Source organism: Orbicella franksi, chromosome 11, assembly GCF_964199315.1.
Source record: "Orbicella franksi chromosome 11, jaOrbFran1.1, whole genome shotgun sequence".
In the NCBI taxonomy this organism is placed as follows: Eukaryota; Metazoa; Cnidaria; class Anthozoa; order Scleractinia; family Merulinidae; genus Orbicella; species Orbicella franksi.
The window spans coordinates 15,854,944-15,872,714 of NC_138155.1; the positions used below are offsets into that span (position 1 = coordinate 15,854,944).

The 17,771-nt window shown below is 44.6% G+C and overlaps 35 non-coding genes across 35 annotated transcripts; all 35 read left to right on the forward strand.

Annotated features, from left to right (window-relative positions):
* The first annotated feature begins 214 nt into the window (after positions 1-214).
* LOC145460882 (5S ribosomal RNA) lies at positions 215-333 on the forward strand. The gene has a single exon (XR_014040043.1). It is a non-coding gene; the product is annotated as a 5S ribosomal RNA (ribosomal RNA).
* Positions 334-718: 385 nt separating this feature from the next.
* Positions 719-837, forward strand: LOC145460883 (5S ribosomal RNA). Its single transcript, XR_014040044.1, has one exon. It is a non-coding gene; the product is annotated as a 5S ribosomal RNA (ribosomal RNA).
* A 385-nt stretch (positions 838-1,222) lies between these two features.
* LOC145460886 (5S ribosomal RNA) lies at positions 1,223-1,341 on the forward strand. Its single transcript, XR_014040046.1, has one exon. It is a non-coding gene; the product is annotated as a 5S ribosomal RNA (ribosomal RNA).
* A 385-nt stretch (positions 1,342-1,726) lies between these two features.
* Positions 1,727-1,845, forward strand: LOC145460887 (5S ribosomal RNA). Its single transcript, XR_014040047.1, has one exon. It is a non-coding gene; the product is annotated as a 5S ribosomal RNA (ribosomal RNA).
* Positions 1,846-2,230: 385 nt separating this feature from the next.
* Positions 2,231-2,349, forward strand: LOC145460888 (5S ribosomal RNA). Its single transcript, XR_014040048.1, has one exon. It is a non-coding gene; the product is annotated as a 5S ribosomal RNA (ribosomal RNA).
* A 385-nt stretch (positions 2,350-2,734) lies between these two features.
* On the forward strand, positions 2,735-2,853 carry LOC145461588 (5S ribosomal RNA). Its single transcript, XR_014040717.1, has one exon. It is a non-coding gene; the product is annotated as a 5S ribosomal RNA (ribosomal RNA).
* Positions 2,854-3,238: 385 nt separating this feature from the next.
* On the forward strand, positions 3,239-3,357 carry LOC145460889 (5S ribosomal RNA). Its single transcript, XR_014040049.1, has one exon. It is a non-coding gene; the product is annotated as a 5S ribosomal RNA (ribosomal RNA).
* Positions 3,358-3,742: 385 nt separating this feature from the next.
* LOC145460890 (5S ribosomal RNA) lies at positions 3,743-3,861 on the forward strand. Its single transcript, XR_014040050.1, has one exon. It is a non-coding gene; the product is annotated as a 5S ribosomal RNA (ribosomal RNA).
* A 385-nt stretch (positions 3,862-4,246) lies between these two features.
* Positions 4,247-4,365, forward strand: LOC145460892 (5S ribosomal RNA). Its single transcript, XR_014040052.1, has one exon. It is a non-coding gene; the product is annotated as a 5S ribosomal RNA (ribosomal RNA).
* Positions 4,366-4,750: 385 nt separating this feature from the next.
* Positions 4,751-4,869, forward strand: LOC145460893 (5S ribosomal RNA). The gene has a single exon (XR_014040053.1). It is a non-coding gene; the product is annotated as a 5S ribosomal RNA (ribosomal RNA).
* A 385-nt stretch (positions 4,870-5,254) lies between these two features.
* On the forward strand, positions 5,255-5,373 carry LOC145460894 (5S ribosomal RNA). Its single transcript, XR_014040054.1, has one exon. It is a non-coding gene; the product is annotated as a 5S ribosomal RNA (ribosomal RNA).
* A 385-nt stretch (positions 5,374-5,758) lies between these two features.
* LOC145460895 (5S ribosomal RNA) lies at positions 5,759-5,877 on the forward strand. Its single transcript, XR_014040055.1, has one exon. It is a non-coding gene; the product is annotated as a 5S ribosomal RNA (ribosomal RNA).
* Positions 5,878-6,262: 385 nt separating this feature from the next.
* On the forward strand, positions 6,263-6,381 carry LOC145460896 (5S ribosomal RNA). Its single transcript, XR_014040056.1, has one exon. It is a non-coding gene; the product is annotated as a 5S ribosomal RNA (ribosomal RNA).
* Positions 6,382-6,766: 385 nt separating this feature from the next.
* Positions 6,767-6,885, forward strand: LOC145460898 (5S ribosomal RNA). The gene has a single exon (XR_014040058.1). It is a non-coding gene; the product is annotated as a 5S ribosomal RNA (ribosomal RNA).
* Positions 6,886-7,270: 385 nt separating this feature from the next.
* On the forward strand, positions 7,271-7,389 carry LOC145460899 (5S ribosomal RNA). Its single transcript, XR_014040059.1, has one exon. It is a non-coding gene; the product is annotated as a 5S ribosomal RNA (ribosomal RNA).
* A 385-nt stretch (positions 7,390-7,774) lies between these two features.
* Positions 7,775-7,893, forward strand: LOC145460900 (5S ribosomal RNA). Its single transcript, XR_014040060.1, has one exon. It is a non-coding gene; the product is annotated as a 5S ribosomal RNA (ribosomal RNA).
* A 385-nt stretch (positions 7,894-8,278) lies between these two features.
* Positions 8,279-8,397, forward strand: LOC145460902 (5S ribosomal RNA). Its single transcript, XR_014040061.1, has one exon. It is a non-coding gene; the product is annotated as a 5S ribosomal RNA (ribosomal RNA).
* Positions 8,398-8,782: 385 nt separating this feature from the next.
* On the forward strand, positions 8,783-8,901 carry LOC145460903 (5S ribosomal RNA). The gene has a single exon (XR_014040062.1). It is a non-coding gene; the product is annotated as a 5S ribosomal RNA (ribosomal RNA).
* Positions 8,902-9,286: 385 nt separating this feature from the next.
* On the forward strand, positions 9,287-9,405 carry LOC145460904 (5S ribosomal RNA). The gene has a single exon (XR_014040063.1). It is a non-coding gene; the product is annotated as a 5S ribosomal RNA (ribosomal RNA).
* Positions 9,406-9,790: 385 nt separating this feature from the next.
* Positions 9,791-9,909, forward strand: LOC145460905 (5S ribosomal RNA). Its single transcript, XR_014040064.1, has one exon. It is a non-coding gene; the product is annotated as a 5S ribosomal RNA (ribosomal RNA).
* Positions 9,910-10,294: 385 nt separating this feature from the next.
* On the forward strand, positions 10,295-10,413 carry LOC145460906 (5S ribosomal RNA). The gene has a single exon (XR_014040065.1). It is a non-coding gene; the product is annotated as a 5S ribosomal RNA (ribosomal RNA).
* A 385-nt stretch (positions 10,414-10,798) lies between these two features.
* On the forward strand, positions 10,799-10,917 carry LOC145460907 (5S ribosomal RNA). The gene has a single exon (XR_014040066.1). It is a non-coding gene; the product is annotated as a 5S ribosomal RNA (ribosomal RNA).
* A 386-nt stretch (positions 10,918-11,303) lies between these two features.
* LOC145460908 (5S ribosomal RNA) lies at positions 11,304-11,422 on the forward strand. Its single transcript, XR_014040067.1, has one exon. It is a non-coding gene; the product is annotated as a 5S ribosomal RNA (ribosomal RNA).
* A 384-nt stretch (positions 11,423-11,806) lies between these two features.
* Positions 11,807-11,925, forward strand: LOC145460910 (5S ribosomal RNA). The gene has a single exon (XR_014040069.1). It is a non-coding gene; the product is annotated as a 5S ribosomal RNA (ribosomal RNA).
* A 385-nt stretch (positions 11,926-12,310) lies between these two features.
* LOC145460911 (5S ribosomal RNA) lies at positions 12,311-12,429 on the forward strand. Its single transcript, XR_014040070.1, has one exon. It is a non-coding gene; the product is annotated as a 5S ribosomal RNA (ribosomal RNA).
* Positions 12,430-12,814: 385 nt separating this feature from the next.
* On the forward strand, positions 12,815-12,933 carry LOC145460912 (5S ribosomal RNA). Its single transcript, XR_014040071.1, has one exon. It is a non-coding gene; the product is annotated as a 5S ribosomal RNA (ribosomal RNA).
* A 385-nt stretch (positions 12,934-13,318) lies between these two features.
* On the forward strand, positions 13,319-13,437 carry LOC145460913 (5S ribosomal RNA). Its single transcript, XR_014040072.1, has one exon. It is a non-coding gene; the product is annotated as a 5S ribosomal RNA (ribosomal RNA).
* Positions 13,438-13,822: 385 nt separating this feature from the next.
* Positions 13,823-13,941, forward strand: LOC145460914 (5S ribosomal RNA). The gene has a single exon (XR_014040073.1). It is a non-coding gene; the product is annotated as a 5S ribosomal RNA (ribosomal RNA).
* A 385-nt stretch (positions 13,942-14,326) lies between these two features.
* On the forward strand, positions 14,327-14,445 carry LOC145460915 (5S ribosomal RNA). Its single transcript, XR_014040074.1, has one exon. It is a non-coding gene; the product is annotated as a 5S ribosomal RNA (ribosomal RNA).
* A 386-nt stretch (positions 14,446-14,831) lies between these two features.
* LOC145460916 (5S ribosomal RNA) lies at positions 14,832-14,950 on the forward strand. Its single transcript, XR_014040075.1, has one exon. It is a non-coding gene; the product is annotated as a 5S ribosomal RNA (ribosomal RNA).
* Positions 14,951-15,335: 385 nt separating this feature from the next.
* On the forward strand, positions 15,336-15,454 carry LOC145460918 (5S ribosomal RNA). Its single transcript, XR_014040076.1, has one exon. It is a non-coding gene; the product is annotated as a 5S ribosomal RNA (ribosomal RNA).
* Positions 15,455-15,839: 385 nt separating this feature from the next.
* Positions 15,840-15,958, forward strand: LOC145460919 (5S ribosomal RNA). The gene has a single exon (XR_014040077.1). It is a non-coding gene; the product is annotated as a 5S ribosomal RNA (ribosomal RNA).
* Positions 15,959-16,343: 385 nt separating this feature from the next.
* On the forward strand, positions 16,344-16,462 carry LOC145460920 (5S ribosomal RNA). The gene has a single exon (XR_014040078.1). It is a non-coding gene; the product is annotated as a 5S ribosomal RNA (ribosomal RNA).
* Positions 16,463-16,848: 386 nt separating this feature from the next.
* Positions 16,849-16,967, forward strand: LOC145460922 (5S ribosomal RNA). The gene has a single exon (XR_014040081.1). It is a non-coding gene; the product is annotated as a 5S ribosomal RNA (ribosomal RNA).
* A 385-nt stretch (positions 16,968-17,352) lies between these two features.
* On the forward strand, positions 17,353-17,471 carry LOC145460923 (5S ribosomal RNA). Its single transcript, XR_014040082.1, has one exon. It is a non-coding gene; the product is annotated as a 5S ribosomal RNA (ribosomal RNA).
* The last annotated feature ends 300 nt before the right edge of the window (positions 17,472-17,771 follow it).

The window sequence follows — 17,771 nt, forward strand, 5'->3', positions numbered from 1 at the left end:
AGCACACTGGAGGCAATCTCTTGAATGTGGCTTTGATGACTGACCATTGGAGAATCGCCCTTTTGTGATTTGAAGTCTTAGCTGGCTTTGGAATCTCTGGGTTAAGTAGCCGAGACGTAATTGGAAATTCATCACAACAGCAATTAAAGGCCTTCCTTCTAAGAGACTTAAAAGAGAGTCCAAGCAATTGGGCAAGGTTTGAGTTGTTTCTTTCGTCTACGACCACACCACAGGGAACGTACCGGTTCTCGTCCGATCACCGAAGTCAAGTCCTGTTGGGCGGCGTCAGTACCTGGCTGGGTGACCACCTGGGAATACGCCGTGTTGTAGACTTTTGGACCCATTTTGGGACTGGACTCTTCAGAGAAGATTTCCATACGCCTCCACATCATTGATCCCTCTGTTTTCAAAATGTTGTCTTTTTTTTTTTGGAATTATTTTTCCAGCAAGTTGACAGCATATTAGAAGATTTTCTTGTTTGATTACAGCACTGCAACACTGAGCAGCACACTGGAGGCAATCTCTTGAATGTGGCTTTGATGACTGACCATTGGAGAATCGCCCTTTTGTGATTTGAAGTCTTAGCTGGCTTTGGAATCTCTGGGTTAAGTAGCCGAGACGTAATTGGAAATTCATCACAACAGCAATTAAAGGCCTTCCTTCTAAGAGACTTAAAAGAGAGTCCAAGCAATTGGGCAAGGTTTGAGTTGTTTCTTTCGTCTACGACCACACCACAGGGAACGTACCGGTTCTCGTCCGATCACCGAAGTCAAGTCCTGTTGGGCGGCGTCAGTACCTGGCTGGGTGACCACCTGGGAATACGCCGTGTTGTAGACTTTTGGACCCATTTTGGGACTGGACTCTTCAGAGAAGATTTCCATACGCCTCCACATCATTGATCCCTCTGTTTTCAAAATGTTGTCTTTTTTTTTTTGGAATTATTTTTCCAGCAAGTTGACAGCATATTAGAAGATTTTCTTGTTTGATTACAGCACTGCAACACTGAGCAGCACACTGGAGGCAATCTCTTGAATGTGGCTTTGATGACTGACCATTGGAGAATCGCCCTTTTGTGATTTGAAGTCTTAGCTGGCTTTGGAATCTCTGGGTTAAGTAGCCGAGACGTAATTGGAAATTCATCACAACAGCAATTAAAGGCCTTCCTTCTAAGAGACTTAAAAGAGAGTCCAAGCAATTGGGCAAGGTTTGAGTTGTTTCTTTCGTCTACGACCACACCACAGGGAACGTACCGGTTCTCGTCCGATCACCGAAGTCAAGTCCTGTTGGGCGGCGTCAGTACCTGGCTGGGTGACCACCTGGGAATACGCCGTGTTGTAGACTTTTGGACCCATTTTGGGACTGGACTCTTCAGAGAAGATTTCCATACGCCTCCACATCATTGATCCCTCTGTTTTCAAAATGTTGTCTTTTTTTTTTTGGAATTATTTTTCCAGCAAGTTGACAGCATATTAGAAGATTTTCTTGTTTGATTACAGCACTGCAACACTGAGCAGCACACTGGAGGCAATCTCTTGAATGTGGCTTTGATGACTGACCATTGGAGAATCGCCCTTTTGTGATTTGAAGTCTTAGCTGGCTTTGGAATCTCTGGGTTAAGTAGCCGAGACGTAATTGGAAATTCATCACAACAGCAATTAAAGGCCTTCCTTCTAAGAGACTTAAAAGAGAGTCCAAGCAATTGGGCAAGGTTTGAGTTGTTTCTTTCGTCTACGACCACACCACAGGGAACGTACCGGTTCTCGTCCGATCACCGAAGTCAAGTCCTGTTGGGCGGCGTCAGTACCTGGCTGGGTGACCACCTGGGAATACGCCGTGTTGTAGACTTTTGGACCCATTTTGGGACTGGACTCTTCAGAGAAGATTTCCATACGCCTCCACATCATTGATCCCTCTGTTTTCAAAATGTTGTCTTTTTTTTTTTGGAATTATTTTTCCAGCAAGTTGACAGCATATTAGAAGATTTTCTTGTTTGATTACAGCACTGCAACACTGAGCAGCACACTGGAGGCAATCTCTTGAATGTGGCTTTGATGACTGACCATTGGAGAATCGCCCTTTTGTGATTTGAAGTCTTAGCTGGCTTTGGAATCTCTGGGTTAAGTAGCCGAGACGTAATTGGAAATTCATCACAACAGCAATTAAAGGCCTTCCTTCTAAGAGACTTAAAAGAGAGTCCAAGCAATTGGGCAAGGTTTGAGTTGTTTCTTTCGTCTACGACCACACCACAGGGAACGTACCGGTTCTCGTCCGATCACCGAAGTCAAGTCCTGTTGGGCGGCGTCAGTACCTGGCTGGGTGACCACCTGGGAATACGCCGTGTTGTAGACTTTTGGACCCATTTTGGGACTGGACTCTTCAGAGAAGATTTCCATACGCCTCCACATCATTGATCCCTCTGTTTTCAAAATGTTGTCTTTTTTTTTTTGGAATTATTTTTCCAGCAAGTTGACAGCATATTAGAAGATTTTCTTGTTTGATTACAGCACTGCAACACTGAGCAGCACACTGGAGGCAATCTCTTGAATGTGGCTTTGATGACTGACCATTGGAGAATCGCCCTTTTGTGATTTGAAGTCTTAGCTGGCTTTGGAATCTCTGGGTTAAGTAGCCGAGACGTAATTGGAAATTCATCACAACAGCAATTAAAGGCCTTCCTTCTAAGAGACTTAAAAGAGAGTCCAAGCAATTGGGCAAGGTTTGAGTTGTTTCTTTCGTCTACGACCACACCACAGGGAACGTACCGGTTCTCGTCCGATCACCGAAGTCAAGTCCTGTTGGGCGGCGTCAGTACCTGGCTGGGTGACCACCTGGGAATAAGCCGTGTTGTAGACTTTTGGACCCATTTTGGGACTGGACTCTTCAGAGAAGATTTCCATACGCCTCCACATCATTGATCCCTCTGTTTTCAAAATGTTGTCTTTTTTTTTTTGGAATTATTTTTCCAGCAAGTTGACAGCATATTAGAAGATTTTCTTGTTTGATTACAGCACTGCAACACTGAGCAGCACACTGGAGGCAATCTCTTGAATGTGGCTTTGATGACTGACCATTGGAGAATCGCCCTTTTGTGATTTGAAGTCTTAGCTGGCTTTGGAATCTCTGGGTTAAGTAGCCGAGACGTAATTGGAAATTCATCACAACAGCAATTAAAGGCCTTCCTTCTAAGAGACTTAAAAGAGAGTCCAAGCAATTGGGCAAGGTTTGAGTTGTTTCTTTCGTCTACGACCACACCACAGGGAACGTACCGGTTCTCGTCCGATCACCGAAGTCAAGTCCTGTTGGGCGGCGTCAGTACCTGGCTGGGTGACCACCTGGGAATACGCCGTGTTGTAGACTTTTGGACCCATTTTGGGACTGGACTCTTCAGAGAAGATTTCCATACGCCTCCACATCATTGATCCCTCTGTTTTCAAAATGTTGTCTTTTTTTTTTTGGAATTATTTTTCCAGCAAGTTGACAGCATATTAGAAGATTTTCTTGTTTGATTACAGCACTGCAACACTGAGCAGCACACTGGAGGCAATCTCTTGAATGTGGCTTTGATGACTGACCATTGGAGAATCGCCCTTTTGTGATTTGAAGTCTTAGCTGGCTTTGGAATCTCTGGGTTAAGTAGCCGAGACGTAATTGGAAATTCATCACAACAGCAATTAAAGGCCTTCCTTCTAAGAGACTTAAAAGAGAGTCCAAGCAATTGGGCAAGGTTTGAGTTGTTTCTTTCGTCTACGACCACACCACAGGGAACGTACCGGTTCTCGTCCGATCACCGAAGTCAAGTCCTGTTGGGCGGCGTCAGTACCTGGCTGGGTGACCACCTGGGAATACGCCGTGTTGTAGACTTTTGGACCCATTTTGGGACTGGACTCTTCAGAGAAGATTTCCATACGCCTCCACATCATTGATCCCTCTGTTTTCAAAATGTTGTCTTTTTTTTTTTGGAATTATTTTTCCAGCAAGTTGACAGCATATTAGAAGATTTTCTTGTTTGATTACAGCACTGCAACACTGAGCAGCACACTGGAGGCAATCTCTTGAATGTGGCTTTGATGACTGACCATTGGAGAATCGCCCTTTTGTGATTTGAAGTCTTAGCTGGCTTTGGAATCTCTGGGTTAAGTAGCCGAGACGTAATTGGAAATTCATCACAACAGCAATTAAAGGCCTTCCTTCTAAGAGACTTAAAAGAGAGTCCAAGCAATTGGGCAAGGTTTGAGTTGTTTCTTTCGTCTACGACCACACCACAGGGAACGTACCGGTTCTCGTCCGATCACCGAAGTCAAGTCCTGTTGGGCGGCGTCAGTACCTGGCTGGGTGACCACCTGGGAATACGCCGTGTTGTAGACTTTTGGACCCATTTTGGGACTGGACTCTTCAGAGAAGATTTCCATACGCCTCCACATCATTGATCCCTCTGTTTTCAAAATGTTGTCTTTTTTTTTTTGGAATTATTTTTCCAGCAAGTTGACAGCATATTAGAAGATTTTCTTGTTTGATTACAGCACTGCAACACTGAGCAGCACACTGGAGGCAATCTCTTGAATGTGGCTTTGATGACTGACCATTGGAGAATCGCCCTTTTGTGATTTGAAGTCTTAGCTGGCTTTGGAATCTCTGGGTTAAGTAGCCGAGACGTAATTGGAAATTCATCACAACAGCAATTAAAGGCCTTCCTTCTAAGAGACTTAAAAGAGAGTCCAAGCAATTGGGCAAGGTTTGAGTTGTTTCTTTCGTCTACGACCACACCACAGGGAACGTACCGGTTCTCGTCCGATCACCGAAGTCAAGTCCTGTTGGGCGGCGTCAGTACCTGGCTGGGTGACCACCTGGGAATACGCCGTGTTGTAGACTTTTGGACCCATTTTGGGACTGGACTCTTCAGAGAAGATTTCCATACGCCTCCACATCATTGATCCCTCTGTTTTCAAAATGTTGTCTTTTTTTTTTTGGAATTATTTTTCCAGCAAGTTGACAGCATATTAGAAGATTTTCTTGTTTGATTACAGCACTGCAACACTGAGCAGCACACTGGAGGCAATCTCTTGAATGTGGCTTTGATGACTGACCATTGGAGAATCGCCCTTTTGTGATTTGAAGTCTTAGCTGGCTTTGGAATCTCTGGGTTAAGTAGCCGAGACGTAATTGGAAATTCATCACAACAGCAATTAAAGGCCTTCCTTCTAAGAGACTTAAAAGAGAGTCCAAGCAATTGGGCAAGGTTTGAGTTGTTTCTTTCGTCTACGACCACACCACAGGGAACGTACCGGTTCTCGTCCGATCACCGAAGTCAAGTCCTGTTGGGCGGCGTCAGTACCTGGCTGGGTGACCACCTGGGAATACGCCGTGTTGTAGACTTTTGGACCCATTTTGGGACTGGACTCTTCAGAGAAGATTTCCATACGCCTCCACATCATTGATCCCTCTGTTTTCAAAATGTTGTCTTTTTTTTTTTGGAATTATTTTTCCAGCAAGTTGACAGCATATTAGAAGATTTTCTTGTTTGATTACAGCACTGCAACACTGAGCAGCACACTGGAGGCAATCTCTTGAATGTGGCTTTGATGACTGACCATTGGAGAATCGCCCTTTTGTGATTTGAAGTCTTAGCTGGCTTTGGAATCTCTGGGTTAAGTAGCCGAGACGTAATTGGAAATTCATCACAACAGCAATTAAAGGCCTTCCTTCTAAGAGACTTAAAAGAGAGTCCAAGCAATTGGGCAAGGTTTGAGTTGTTTCTTTCGTCTACGACCACACCACAGGGAACGTACCGGTTCTCGTCCGATCACCGAAGTCAAGTCCTGTTGGGCGGCGTCAGTACCTGGCTGGGTGACCACCTGGGAATACGCCGTGTTGTAGACTTTTGGACCCATTTTGGGACTGGACTCTTCAGAGAAGATTTCCATACGCCTCCACATCATTGATCCCTCTGTTTTCAAAATGTTGTCTTTTTTTTTTTGGAATTATTTTTCCAGCAAGTTGACAGCATATTAGAAGATTTTCTTGTTTGATTACAGCACTGCAACACTGAGCAGCACACTGGAGGCAATCTCTTGAATGTGGCTTTGATGACTGACCATTGGAGAATCGCCCTTTTGTGATTTGAAGTCTTAGCTGGCTTTGGAATCTCTGGGTTAAGTAGCCGAGACGTAATTGGAAATTCATCACAACAGCAATTAAAGGCCTTCCTTCTAAGAGACTTAAAAGAGAGTCCAAGCAATTGGGCAAGGTTTGAGTTGTTTCTTTCGTCTACGACCACACCACAGGGAACGTACCGGTTCTCGTCCGATCACCGAAGTCAAGTCCTGTTGGGCGGCGTCAGTACCTGGCTGGGTGACCACCTGGGAATACGCCGTGTTGTAGACTTTTGGACCCATTTTGGGACTGGACTCTTCAGAGAAGATTTCCATACGCCTCCACATCATTGATCCCTCTGTTTTCAAAATGTTGTCTTTTTTTTTTTGGAATTATTTTTCCAGCAAGTTGACAGCATATTAGAAGATTTTCTTGTTTGATTACAGCACTGCAACACTGAGCAGCACACTGGAGGCAATCTCTTGAATGTGGCTTTGATGACTGACCATTGGAGAATCGCCCTTTTGTGATTTGAAGTCTTAGCTGGCTTTGGAATCTCTGGGTTAAGTAGCCGAGACGTAATTGGAAATTCATCACAACAGCAATTAAAGGCCTTCCTTCTAAGAGACTTAAAAGAGAGTCCAAGCAATTGGGCAAGGTTTGAGTTGTTTCTTTCGTCTACGACCACACCACAGGGAACGTACCGGTTCTCGTCCGATCACCGAAGTCAAGTCCTGTTGGGCGGCGTCAGTACCTGGCTGGGTGACCACCTGGGAATACGCCGTGTTGTAGACTTTTGGACCCATTTTGGGACTGGACTCTTCAGAGAAGATTTCCATACGCCTCCACATCATTGATCCCTCTGTTTTCAAAATGTTGTCTTTTTTTTTTTGGAATTATTTTTCCAGCAAGTTGACAGCATATTAGAAGATTTTCTTGTTTGATTACAGCACTGCAACACTGAGCAGCACACTGGAGGCAATCTCTTGAATGTGGCTTTGATGACTGACCATTGGAGAATCGCCCTTTTGTGATTTGAAGTCTTAGCTGGCTTTGGAATCTCTGGGTTAAGTAGCCGAGACGTAATTGGAAATTCATCACAACAGCAATTAAAGGCCTTCCTTCTAAGAGACTTAAAAGAGAGTCCAAGCAATTGGGCAAGGTTTGAGTTGTTTCTTTCGTCTACGACCACACCACAGGGAACGTACCGGTTCTCGTCCGATCACCGAAGTCAAGTCCTGTTGGGCGGCGTCAGTACCTGGCTGGGTGACCACCTGGGAATACGCCGTGTTGTAGACTTTTGGACCCATTTTGGGACTGGACTCTTCAGAGAAGATTTCCATACGCCTCCACATCATTGATCCCTCTGTTTTCAAAATGTTGTCTTTTTTTTTTTGGAATTATTTTTCCAGCAAGTTGACAGCATATTAGAAGATTTTCTTGTTTGATTACAGCACTGCAACACTGAGCAGCACACTGGAGGCAATCTCTTGAATGTGGCTTTGATGACTGACCATTGGAGAATCGCCCTTTTGTGATTTGAAGTCTTAGCTGGCTTTGGAATCTCTGGGTTAAGTAGCCGAGACGTAATTGGAAATTCATCACAACAGCAATTAAAGGCCTTCCTTCTAAGAGACTTAAAAGAGAGTCCAAGCAATTGGGCAAGGTTTGAGTTGTTTCTTTCGTCTACGACCACACCACAGGGAACGTACCGGTTCTCGTCCGATCACCGAAGTCAAGTCCTGTTGGGCGGCGTCAGTACCTGGCTGGGTGACCACCTGGGAATACGCCGTGTTGTAGACTTTTGGACCCATTTTGGGACTGGACTCTTCAGAGAAGATTTCCATACGCCTCCACATCATTGATCCCTCTGTTTTCAAAATGTTGTCTTTTTTTTTTTGGAATTATTTTTCCAGCAAGTTGACAGCATATTAGAAGATTTTCTTGTTTGATTACAGCACTGCAACACTGAGCAGCACACTGGAGGCAATCTCTTGAATGTGGCTTTGATGACTGACCATTGGAGAATCGCCCTTTTGTGATTTGAAGTCTTAGCTGGCTTTGGAATCTCTGGGTTAAGTAGCCGAGACGTAATTGGAAATTCATCACAACAGCAATTAAAGGCCTTCCTTCTAAGAGACTTAAAAGAGAGTCCAAGCAATTGGGCAAGGTTTGAGTTGTTTCTTTCGTCTACGACCACACCACAGGGAACGTACCGGTTCTCGTCCGATCACCGAAGTCAAGTCCTGTTGGGCGGCGTCAGTACCTGGCTGGGTGACCACCTGGGAATACGCCGTGTTGTAGACTTTTGGACCCATTTTGGGACTGGACTCTTCAGAGAAGATTTCCATACGCCTCCACATCATTGATCCCTCTGTTTTCAAAATGTTGTCTTTTTTTTTTTGGAATTATTTTTCCAGCAAGTTGACAGCATATTAGAAGATTTTCTTGTTTGATTACAGCACTGCAACACTGAGCAGCACACTGGAGGCAATCTCTTGAATGTGGCTTTGATGACTGACCATTGGAGAATCGCCCTTTTGTGATTTGAAGTCTTAGCTGGCTTTGGAATCTCTGGGTTAAGTAGCCGAGACGTAATTGGAAATTCATCACAACAGCAATTAAAGGCCTTCCTTCTAAGAGACTTAAAAGAGAGTCCAAGCAATTGGGCAAGGTTTGAGTTGTTTCTTTCGTCTACGACCACACCACAGGGAACGTACCGGTTCTCGTCCGATCACCGAAGTCAAGTCCTGTTGGGCGGCGTCAGTACCTGGCTGGGTGACCACCTGGGAATACGCCGTGTTGTAGACTTTTGGACCCATTTTGGGACTGGACTCTTCAGAGAAGATTTCCATACGCCTCCACATCATTGATCCCTCTGTTTTCAAAATGTTGTCTTTTTTTTTTTGGAATTATTTTTCCAGCAAGTTGACAGCATATTAGAAGATTTTCTTGTTTGATTACAGCACTGCAACACTGAGCAGCACACTGGAGGCAATCTCTTGAATGTGGCTTTGATGACTGACCATTGGAGAATCGCCCTTTTGTGATTTGAAGTCTTAGCTGGCTTTGGAATCTCTGGGTTAAGTAGCCGAGACGTAATTGGAAATTCATCACAACAGCAATTAAAGGCCTTCCTTCTAAGAGACTTAAAAGAGAGTCCAAGCAATTGGGCAAGGTTTGAGTTGTTTCTTTCGTCTACGACCACACCACAGGGAACGTACCGGTTCTCGTCCGATCACCGAAGTCAAGTCCTGTTGGGCGGCGTCAGTACCTGGCTGGGTGACCACCTGGGAATACGCCGTGTTGTAGACTTTTGGACCCATTTTGGGACTGGACTCTTCAGAGAAGATTTCCATACGCCTCCACATCATTGATCCCTCTGTTTTCAAAATGTTGTCTTTTTTTTTTTGGAATTATTTTTCCAGCAAGTTGACAGCATATTAGAAGATTTTCTTGTTTGATTACAGCACTGCAACACTGAGCAGCACACTGGAGGCAATCTCTTGAATGTGGCTTTGATGACTGACCATTGGAGAATCGCCCTTTTGTGATTTGAAGTCTTAGCTGGCTTTGGAATCTCTGGGTTAAGTAGCCGAGACGTAATTGGAAATTCATCACAACAGCAATTAAAGGCCTTCCTTCTAAGAGACTTAAAAGAGAGTCCAAGCAATTGGGCAAGGTTTGAGTTGTTTCTTTCGTCTACGACCACACCACAGGGAACGTACCGGTTCTCGTCCGATCACCGAAGTCAAGTCCTGTTGGGCGGCGTCAGTACCTGGCTGGGTGACCACCTGGGAATACGCCGTGTTGTAGACTTTTGGACCCATTTTGGGACTGGACTCTTCAGAGAAGATTTCCATACGCCTCCACATCATTGATCCCTCTGTTTTCAAAATGTTGTCTTTTTTTTTTTGGAATTATTTTTCCAGCAAGTTGACAGCATATTAGAAGATTTTCTTGTTTGATTACAGCACTGCAACACTGAGCAGCACACTGGAGGCAATCTCTTGAATGTGGCTTTGATGACTGACCATTGGAGAATCGCCCTTTTGTGATTTGAAGTCTTAGCTGGCTTTGGAATCTCTGGGTTAAGTAGCCGAGACGTAATTGGAAATTCATCACAACAGCAATTAAAGGCCTTCCTTCTAAGAGACTTAAAAGAGAGTCCAAGCAATTGGGCAAGGTTTGAGTTGTTTCTTTCGTCTACGACCACACCACAGGGAACGTACCGGTTCTCGTCCGATCACCGAAGTCAAGTCCTGTTGGGCGGCGTCAGTACCTGGCTGGGTGACCACCTGGGAATACGCCGTGTTGTAGACTTTTGGACCCATTTTGGGACTGGACTCTTCAGAGAAGATTTCCATACGCCTCCACATCATTGATCCCTCTGTTTTCAAAATGTTGTCTTTTTTTTTTTGGAATTATTTTTCCAGCAAGTTGACAGCATATTAGAAGATTTTCTTGTTTGATTACAGCACTGCAACACTGAGCAGCACACTGGAGGCAATCTCTTGAATGTGGCTTTGATGACTGACCATTGGAGAATCGCCCTTTTGTGATTTGAAGTCTTAGCTGGCTTTGGAATCTCTGGGTTAAGTAGCCGAGACGTAATTGGAAATTCATCACAACAGCAATTAAAGGCCTTCCTTCTAAGAGACTTAAAAGAGAGTCCAAGCAATTGGGCAAGGTTTGAGTTGTTTCTTTCGTCTACGACCACACCACAGGGAACGTACCGGTTCTCGTCCGATCACCGAAGTCAAGTCCTGTTGGGCGGCGTCAGTACCTGGCTGGGTGACCACCTGGGAATACGCCGTGTTGTAGACTTTTGGACCCATTTTGGGACTGGACTCTTCAGAGAAGATTTCCATACGCCTCCACATCATTGATCCCTCTGTTTTCAAAATGTTGTCTTTTTTTTTTTTGGAATTATTTTTCCAGCAAGTTGACAGCATATTAGAAGATTTTCTTGTTTGATTACAGCACTGCAACACTGAGCAGCACACTGGAGGCAATCTCTTGAATGTGGCTTTGATGACTGACCATTGGAGAATCGCCCTTTTGTGATTTGAAGTCTTAGCTGGCTTTGGAATCTCTGGGTTAAGTAGCCGAGACGTAATTGGAAATTCATCACAACAGCAATTAAAGGCCTTCCTTCTAAGAGACTTAAAAGAGAGTCCAAGCAATTGGGCAAGGTTTGAGTTGTTTCTTTCGTCTACGACCACACCACAGGGAACGTACCGGTTCTCGTCCGATCACCGAAGTCAAGTCCTGTTGGGCGGCGTCAGTACCTGGCTGGGTGACCACCTGGGAATACGCCGTGTTGTAGACTTTTGGACCCATTTTGGGACTGGACTCTTCAGAGAAGATTTCCATACGCCTCCACATCATTGATCCCTCTGTTTTCAAAATGTTGTCTTTTTTTTTTGGAATTATTTTTCCAGCAAGTTGACAGCATATTAGAAGATTTTCTTGTTTGATTACAGCACTGCAACACTGAGCAGCACACTGGAGGCAATCTCTTGAATGTGGCTTTGATGACTGACCATTGGAGAATCGCCCTTTTGTGATTTGAAGTCTTAGCTGGCTTTGGAATCTCTGGGTTAAGTAGCCGAGACGTAATTGGAAATTCATCACAACAGCAATTAAAGGCCTTCCTTCTAAGAGACTTAAAAGAGAGTCCAAGCAATTGGGCAAGGTTTGAGTTGTTTCTTTCGTCTACGACCACACCACAGGGAACGTACCGGTTCTCGTCCGATCACCGAAGTCAAGTCCTGTTGGGCGGCGTCAGTACCTGGCTGGGTGACCACCTGGGAATACGCCGTGTTGTAGACTTTTGGACCCATTTTGGGACTGGACTCTTCAGAGAAGATTTCCATACGCCTCCACATCATTGATCCCTCTGTTTTCAAAATGTTGTCTTTTTTTTTTTGGAATTATTTTTCCAGCAAGTTGACAGCATATTAGAAGATTTTCTTGTTTGATTACAGCACTGCAACACTGAGCAGCACACTGGAGGCAATCTCTTGAATGTGGCTTTGATGACTGACCATTGGAGAATCGCCCTTTTGTGATTTGAAGTCTTAGCTGGCTTTGGAATCTCTGGGTTAAGTAGCCGAGACGTAATTGGAAATTCATCACAACAGCAATTAAAGGCCTTCCTTCTAAGAGACTTAAAAGAGAGTCCAAGCAATTGGGCAAGGTTTGAGTTGTTTCTTTCGTCTACGACCACACCACAGGGAACGTACCGGTTCTCGTCCGATCACCGAAGTCAAGTCCTGTTGGGCGGCGTCAGTACCTGGCTGGGTGACCACCTGGGAATACGCCGTGTTGTAGACTTTTGGACCCATTTTGGGACTGGACTCTTCAGAGAAGATTTCCATACGCCTCCACATCATTGATCCCTCTGTTTTCAAAATGTTGTCTTTTTTTTTTTGGAATTATTTTTCCAGCAAGTTGACAGCATATTAGAAGATTTTCTTGTTTGATTACAGCACTGCAACACTGAGCAGCACACTGGAGGCAATCTCTTGAATGTGGCTTTGATGACTGACCATTGGAGAATCGCCCTTTTGTGATTTGAAGTCTTAGCTGGCTTTGGAATCTCTGGGTTAAGTAGCCGAGACGTAATTGGAAATTCATCACAACAGCAATTAAAGGCCTTCCTTCTAAGAGACTTAAAAGAGAGTCCAAGCAATTGGGCAAGGTTTGAGTTGTTTCTTTCGTCTACGACCACACCACAGGGAACGTACCGGTTCTCGTCCGATCACCGAAGTCAAGTCCTGTTGGGCGGCGTCAGTACCTGGCTGGGTGACCACCTGGGAATACGCCGTGTTGTAGACTTTTGGAGCCATTTTGGGACTGGACTCTTCAGAGAAGATTTCCATACGCCTCCACATCATTGATCCCTCTGTTTTCAAAATGTTGTCTTTTTTTTTTTGGAATTATTTTTCCAGCAAGTTGACAGCATATTAGAAGATTTTCTTGTTTGATTACAGCACTGCAACACTGAGCAGCACACTGGAGGCAATCTCTTGAATGTGGCTTTGATGACTGACCATTGGAGAATCGCCCTTTTGTGATTTGAAGTCTTAGCTGGCTTTGGAATCTCTGGGTTAAGTAGCCGAGACGTAATTGGAAATTCATCACAACAGCAATTAAAGGCCTTCCTTCTAAGAGACTTAAAAGAGAGTCCAAGCAATTGGGCAAGGTTTGAGTTGTTTCTTTCGTCTACGACCACACCACAGGGAACGTACCGGTTCTCGTCCGATCACCGAAGTCAAGTCCTGTTGGGCGGCGTCAGTACCTGGCTGGGTGACCACCTGGGAATACGCCGTGTTGTAGACTTTTGGACTCATTTTGGGACTGGACTCTTCAGAGAAGATTTCCATACGCCTCCACATCATTGATCCCTCTGTTTTCAAAATGTTGTCTTTTTTTTTTTGGAATTATTTTTCCAGCAAGTTGACAGCATATTAGAAGATTTTCTTGTTTGATTACAGCACTGCAACACTGAGCAGCACACTGGAGGCAATCTCTTGAATGTGGCTTTGATGACTGACCATTGGAGAATCGCCCTTTTGTGATTTGAAGTCTTAGCTGGCTTTGGAATCTCTGGGTTAAGTAGCCGAGACGTAATTGGAAATTCATCACAACAGCAATTAAAGGCCTTCCTTCTAAGAGACTTAAAAGAGAGTCCAAGCAATTGGGCAAGGTTTGAGTTGTTTCTTTCGTCTACGACCACACCACAGGGAACGTACCGGTTCTCGTCCGATCACCGAAGTCAAGTCCTGTTGGGCGGCGTCAGTACCTGGCTGGGTGACCACCTGGGAATACGCCGTGTTGTAGACTTTTGGACCCATTTTGGGACTGGACTCTTCAGAGAAGATTTCCATACGCCTCCACATCATTGATCCCTCTGTTTTCAAAATGTTGTCTTTTTTTTTTTGGAATTATTTTTCCAGCAAGTTGACAGCATATTAGAAGATTTTCTTGTTTGATTACAGCACTGCAACACTGAGCAGCACACTGGAGGCAATCTCTTGAATGTGGCTTTGATGACTGACCATTGGAGAATCGCCCTTTTGTGATTTGAAGTCTTAGCTGGCTTTGGAATCTCTGGGTTAAGTAGCCGAGACGTAATTGGAAATTCATCACAACAGCAATTAAAGGCCTTCCTTCTAAGAGACTTAAAAGAGAGTCCAAGCAATTGGGCAAGGTTTGAGTTGTTTCTTTCGTCTACGACCACACCACAGGGAACGTACCGGTTCTCGTCCGATCACCGAAGTCAAGTCCTGTTGGGCGGCGTCAGTACCTGGCTGGGTGACCACCTGGGAATACGCCGTGTTGTAGACTTTTGGACCCATTTTGGGACTGGACTCTTCAGAGAAGATTTCCATACGCCTCCACATCATTGATCCCTCTGTTTTCAAAATGTTGTCTTTTTTTTTTTTGGAATTATTTTTCCAGCAAGTTGACAGCATATTAGAAGATTTTCTTGTTTGATTACAGCACTGCAACACTGAGCAGCACACTGGAGGCAATCTCTTGAATGTGGCTTTGATGACTGACCATTGGAGAATCGCCCTTTTGTGATTTGAAGTCTTAGCTGGCTTTGGAATCTCTGGGTTAAGTAGCCGAGACGTAATTGGAAATTCATCACAACAGCAATTAAAGGCCTTCCTTCTAAGAGACTTAAAAGAGAGTCCAAGCAATTGGGCAAGGTTTGAGTTGTTTCTTTCGTCTACGACCACACCACAGGGAACGTACCGGTTCTCGTCCGATCACCGAAGTCAAGTCCTGTTGGGCGGCGTCAGTACCTGGCTGGGTGACCACCTGGGAATACGCCGTGTTGTAGACTTTTGGACCCATTTTGGGACTGGACTCTTCAGAGAAGATTTCCATACGCCTCCACATCATTGATCCCTCTGTTTTCAAAATGTTGTCTTTTTTTTTTTGGAATTATTTTTCCAGCAAGTTGACAGCATATTAGAAGATTTTCTTGTTTGATTACAGCACTGCAACACTGAGCAGCACACTGGAGGCAATCTCTTGAATGTGGCTTTGATGACTGACCATTGGAGAATCGCCCTTTTGTGATTTGAAGTCTTAGCTGGCTTTGGAATCTCTGGGTTAAGTAGCCGAGACGTAATTGGAAATTCATCACAACAGCAATTAAAGGCCTTCCTTCTAAGAGACTTAAAAGAGAGTCCAAGCAATTGGGCAAGGTTTGAGTTGTTTCTTTCGTCTACGACCACACCACAGGGAACGTACCGGTTCTCGTCCGATCACCGAAGTCAAGTCCTGTTGGGCGGCGTCAGTACCTGGCTGGGTGACCACCTGGGAATACGCCGTGTTGTAGACTTTTGGACCCATTTTGGGACTGGACTCTTCAGAGAAGATTTCCATACGCCTCCACATCATTGATCCCTCTGTTTTCAAAATGTTGTCTTTTTTTTTTTGGAATTATTTTTCCAGCAAGTTGACAGCATATTAGAAGATTTTCTTGTTTGATTACAGCACTGCAACACTGAGCAGCACACTGGAGGCAATCTCTTGAATGTGGCTTTGATGACTGACCATTGGAGAATCGCCCTTTTGTGATTTGAAGTCTTAGCTGGCTTTGGAATCTCTGGGTTAAGTAGCCGAGACGTAATTGGAAATTCATCACAACAGCAATTAAAGGCCTTCCTTCTAAGAGACTTAAAAGAGAGTCCAAGCAATTGGGCAAGGTTTGAGTTGTTTCTTTCGTCTACGACCACACCACAGGGAACGTACCGGTTCTCGTCCGATCACCGAAGTCAAGTCCTGTTGGGCGGCGTCAGTACCTGGCTGGGTGACCACCTGGGAATACGCCGTGTTGTAGACTTTTGGACCCATTTTGGGACTGGACTCTTCAGAGAAGATTTCCATACGCCTCCACATCATTGATCCCTCTGTTTTCAAAATGTTGTCTTTTTTTTTTTGGAATTATTTTTCCAGCAAGTTGACAGCATATTAGAAGATTTTCTTGTTTGATTACAGCACTGCAACACTGAGCAGCACACTGGAGGCAATCTCTTGAATGTGGCTTTGATGACTGACCATTGGAGAATCGCCCTTTTGTGATTTGAAGTCTTAGCTGGCTTTGGAATCTCTGGGTTAAGTAGCCGAGACGTAATTGGAAATTCATCACAACAGCAATTAAAGGCCTTCCTTCTAAGAGACTTAAAAGAGAGTCCAAGCAATTGGGCAAGGTTTGAGTTGTTTCTTTCGTCTACGACCACACCACAGGGAACGTACCGGTTCTCGTCCGATCACCGAAGTCAAGTCCTGTTGGGCGGCGTCAGTACCTGGCTGGGTGACCACCTGGGAATACGCCGTGTTGTAGACTTTTGGAGCCATTTTGGGACTGGACTCTTCAGAGAAGATTTCCATACGCCTCCACATCATTGATCCCTCTGTTTTCAAAATGTTGTCTTTTTTTTTTTTGGAATTATTTTTCCAGCAAGTTGACAGCATATTAGAAGATTTTCTTGTTTGATTACAGCACTGCAACACTGAGCAGCACACTGGAGGCAATCTCTTGAATGTGGCTTTGATGACTGACCATTGGAGAATCGCCCTTTTGTGATTTGAAGTCTTAGCTGGCTTTGGAATCTCTGGGTTAAGTAGCCGAGACGTAATTGGAAATTCATCACAACAGCAATTAAAGGCCTTCCTTCTAAGAGACTTAAAAGAGAGTCCAAGCAATTGGGCAAGGTTTGAGTTGTTTCTTTCGTCTACGACCACACCACAGGGAACGTACCGGTTCTCGTCCGATCACCGAAGTCAAGTCCTGTTGGGCGGCGTCAGTACCTGGCTGGGTGACCACCTGGGAATACGCCGTGTTGTAGACTTTTGGACCCATTTTGGGACTGGACTCTTCAGAGAAGATTTCCATACGCCTCCACATCATTGATCCCTCTGTTTTCAAAATGTTGTCTTTTTTTTTTTGGAATTATTTTTCCAGCAAGTTGACAGCATATTAGAAGATTTTCTTGTTTGATTACAGCACTGCAACACTGAGCAGCACACTGGAGGCAATCTCTTGAATGTGGCTTTGATGACTGACCATTGGAGAATCGCCCTTTTGTGATTTGAAGTCTTAGCTGGCTTTGGAATCTCTGGGTTAAGTAGCCGAGACGTAATTGGAAATTCATCACAACAGCAATTAAAGGCCTTCCTTCTAAGAGACTTAAAAGAGAGTCCAAGCAATTGGGCAAGGTTTGAGTTGTTTCTTTCGTCTACGACCACACCACAGGGAACGTACCGGTTCTCGTCCGATCACCGAAGTCAAGTCCTGTTGGGCGGCGTCAGTACCTGGCTGGGTGACCACCTGGGAATACGCCGTGTTGTAGACTTTTGGACCCATTTTGGGACTGGACTCTTCAGAGAAGATTTCCATACGCCTCCACATCATTGATCCCTCTGTTTTCAAAATGTTGTCTTTTTTTTTTTGGAATTATTTTTCCAGCAAGTTGACAGCATATTAGAAGATTTTCTTGTTTGATTACAGCACTGCAACACTGAGCAGCACACTGGAGGCAATCTCTTGAATGTGGCTTTGATGACTGACCATTGGAGAATCGCCCTTTTGTGATTTGAAGTCTTAGCTGGCTTTGGAATCTCTGGGTTAAGTAGCCGAGACGTAATTGGAAATT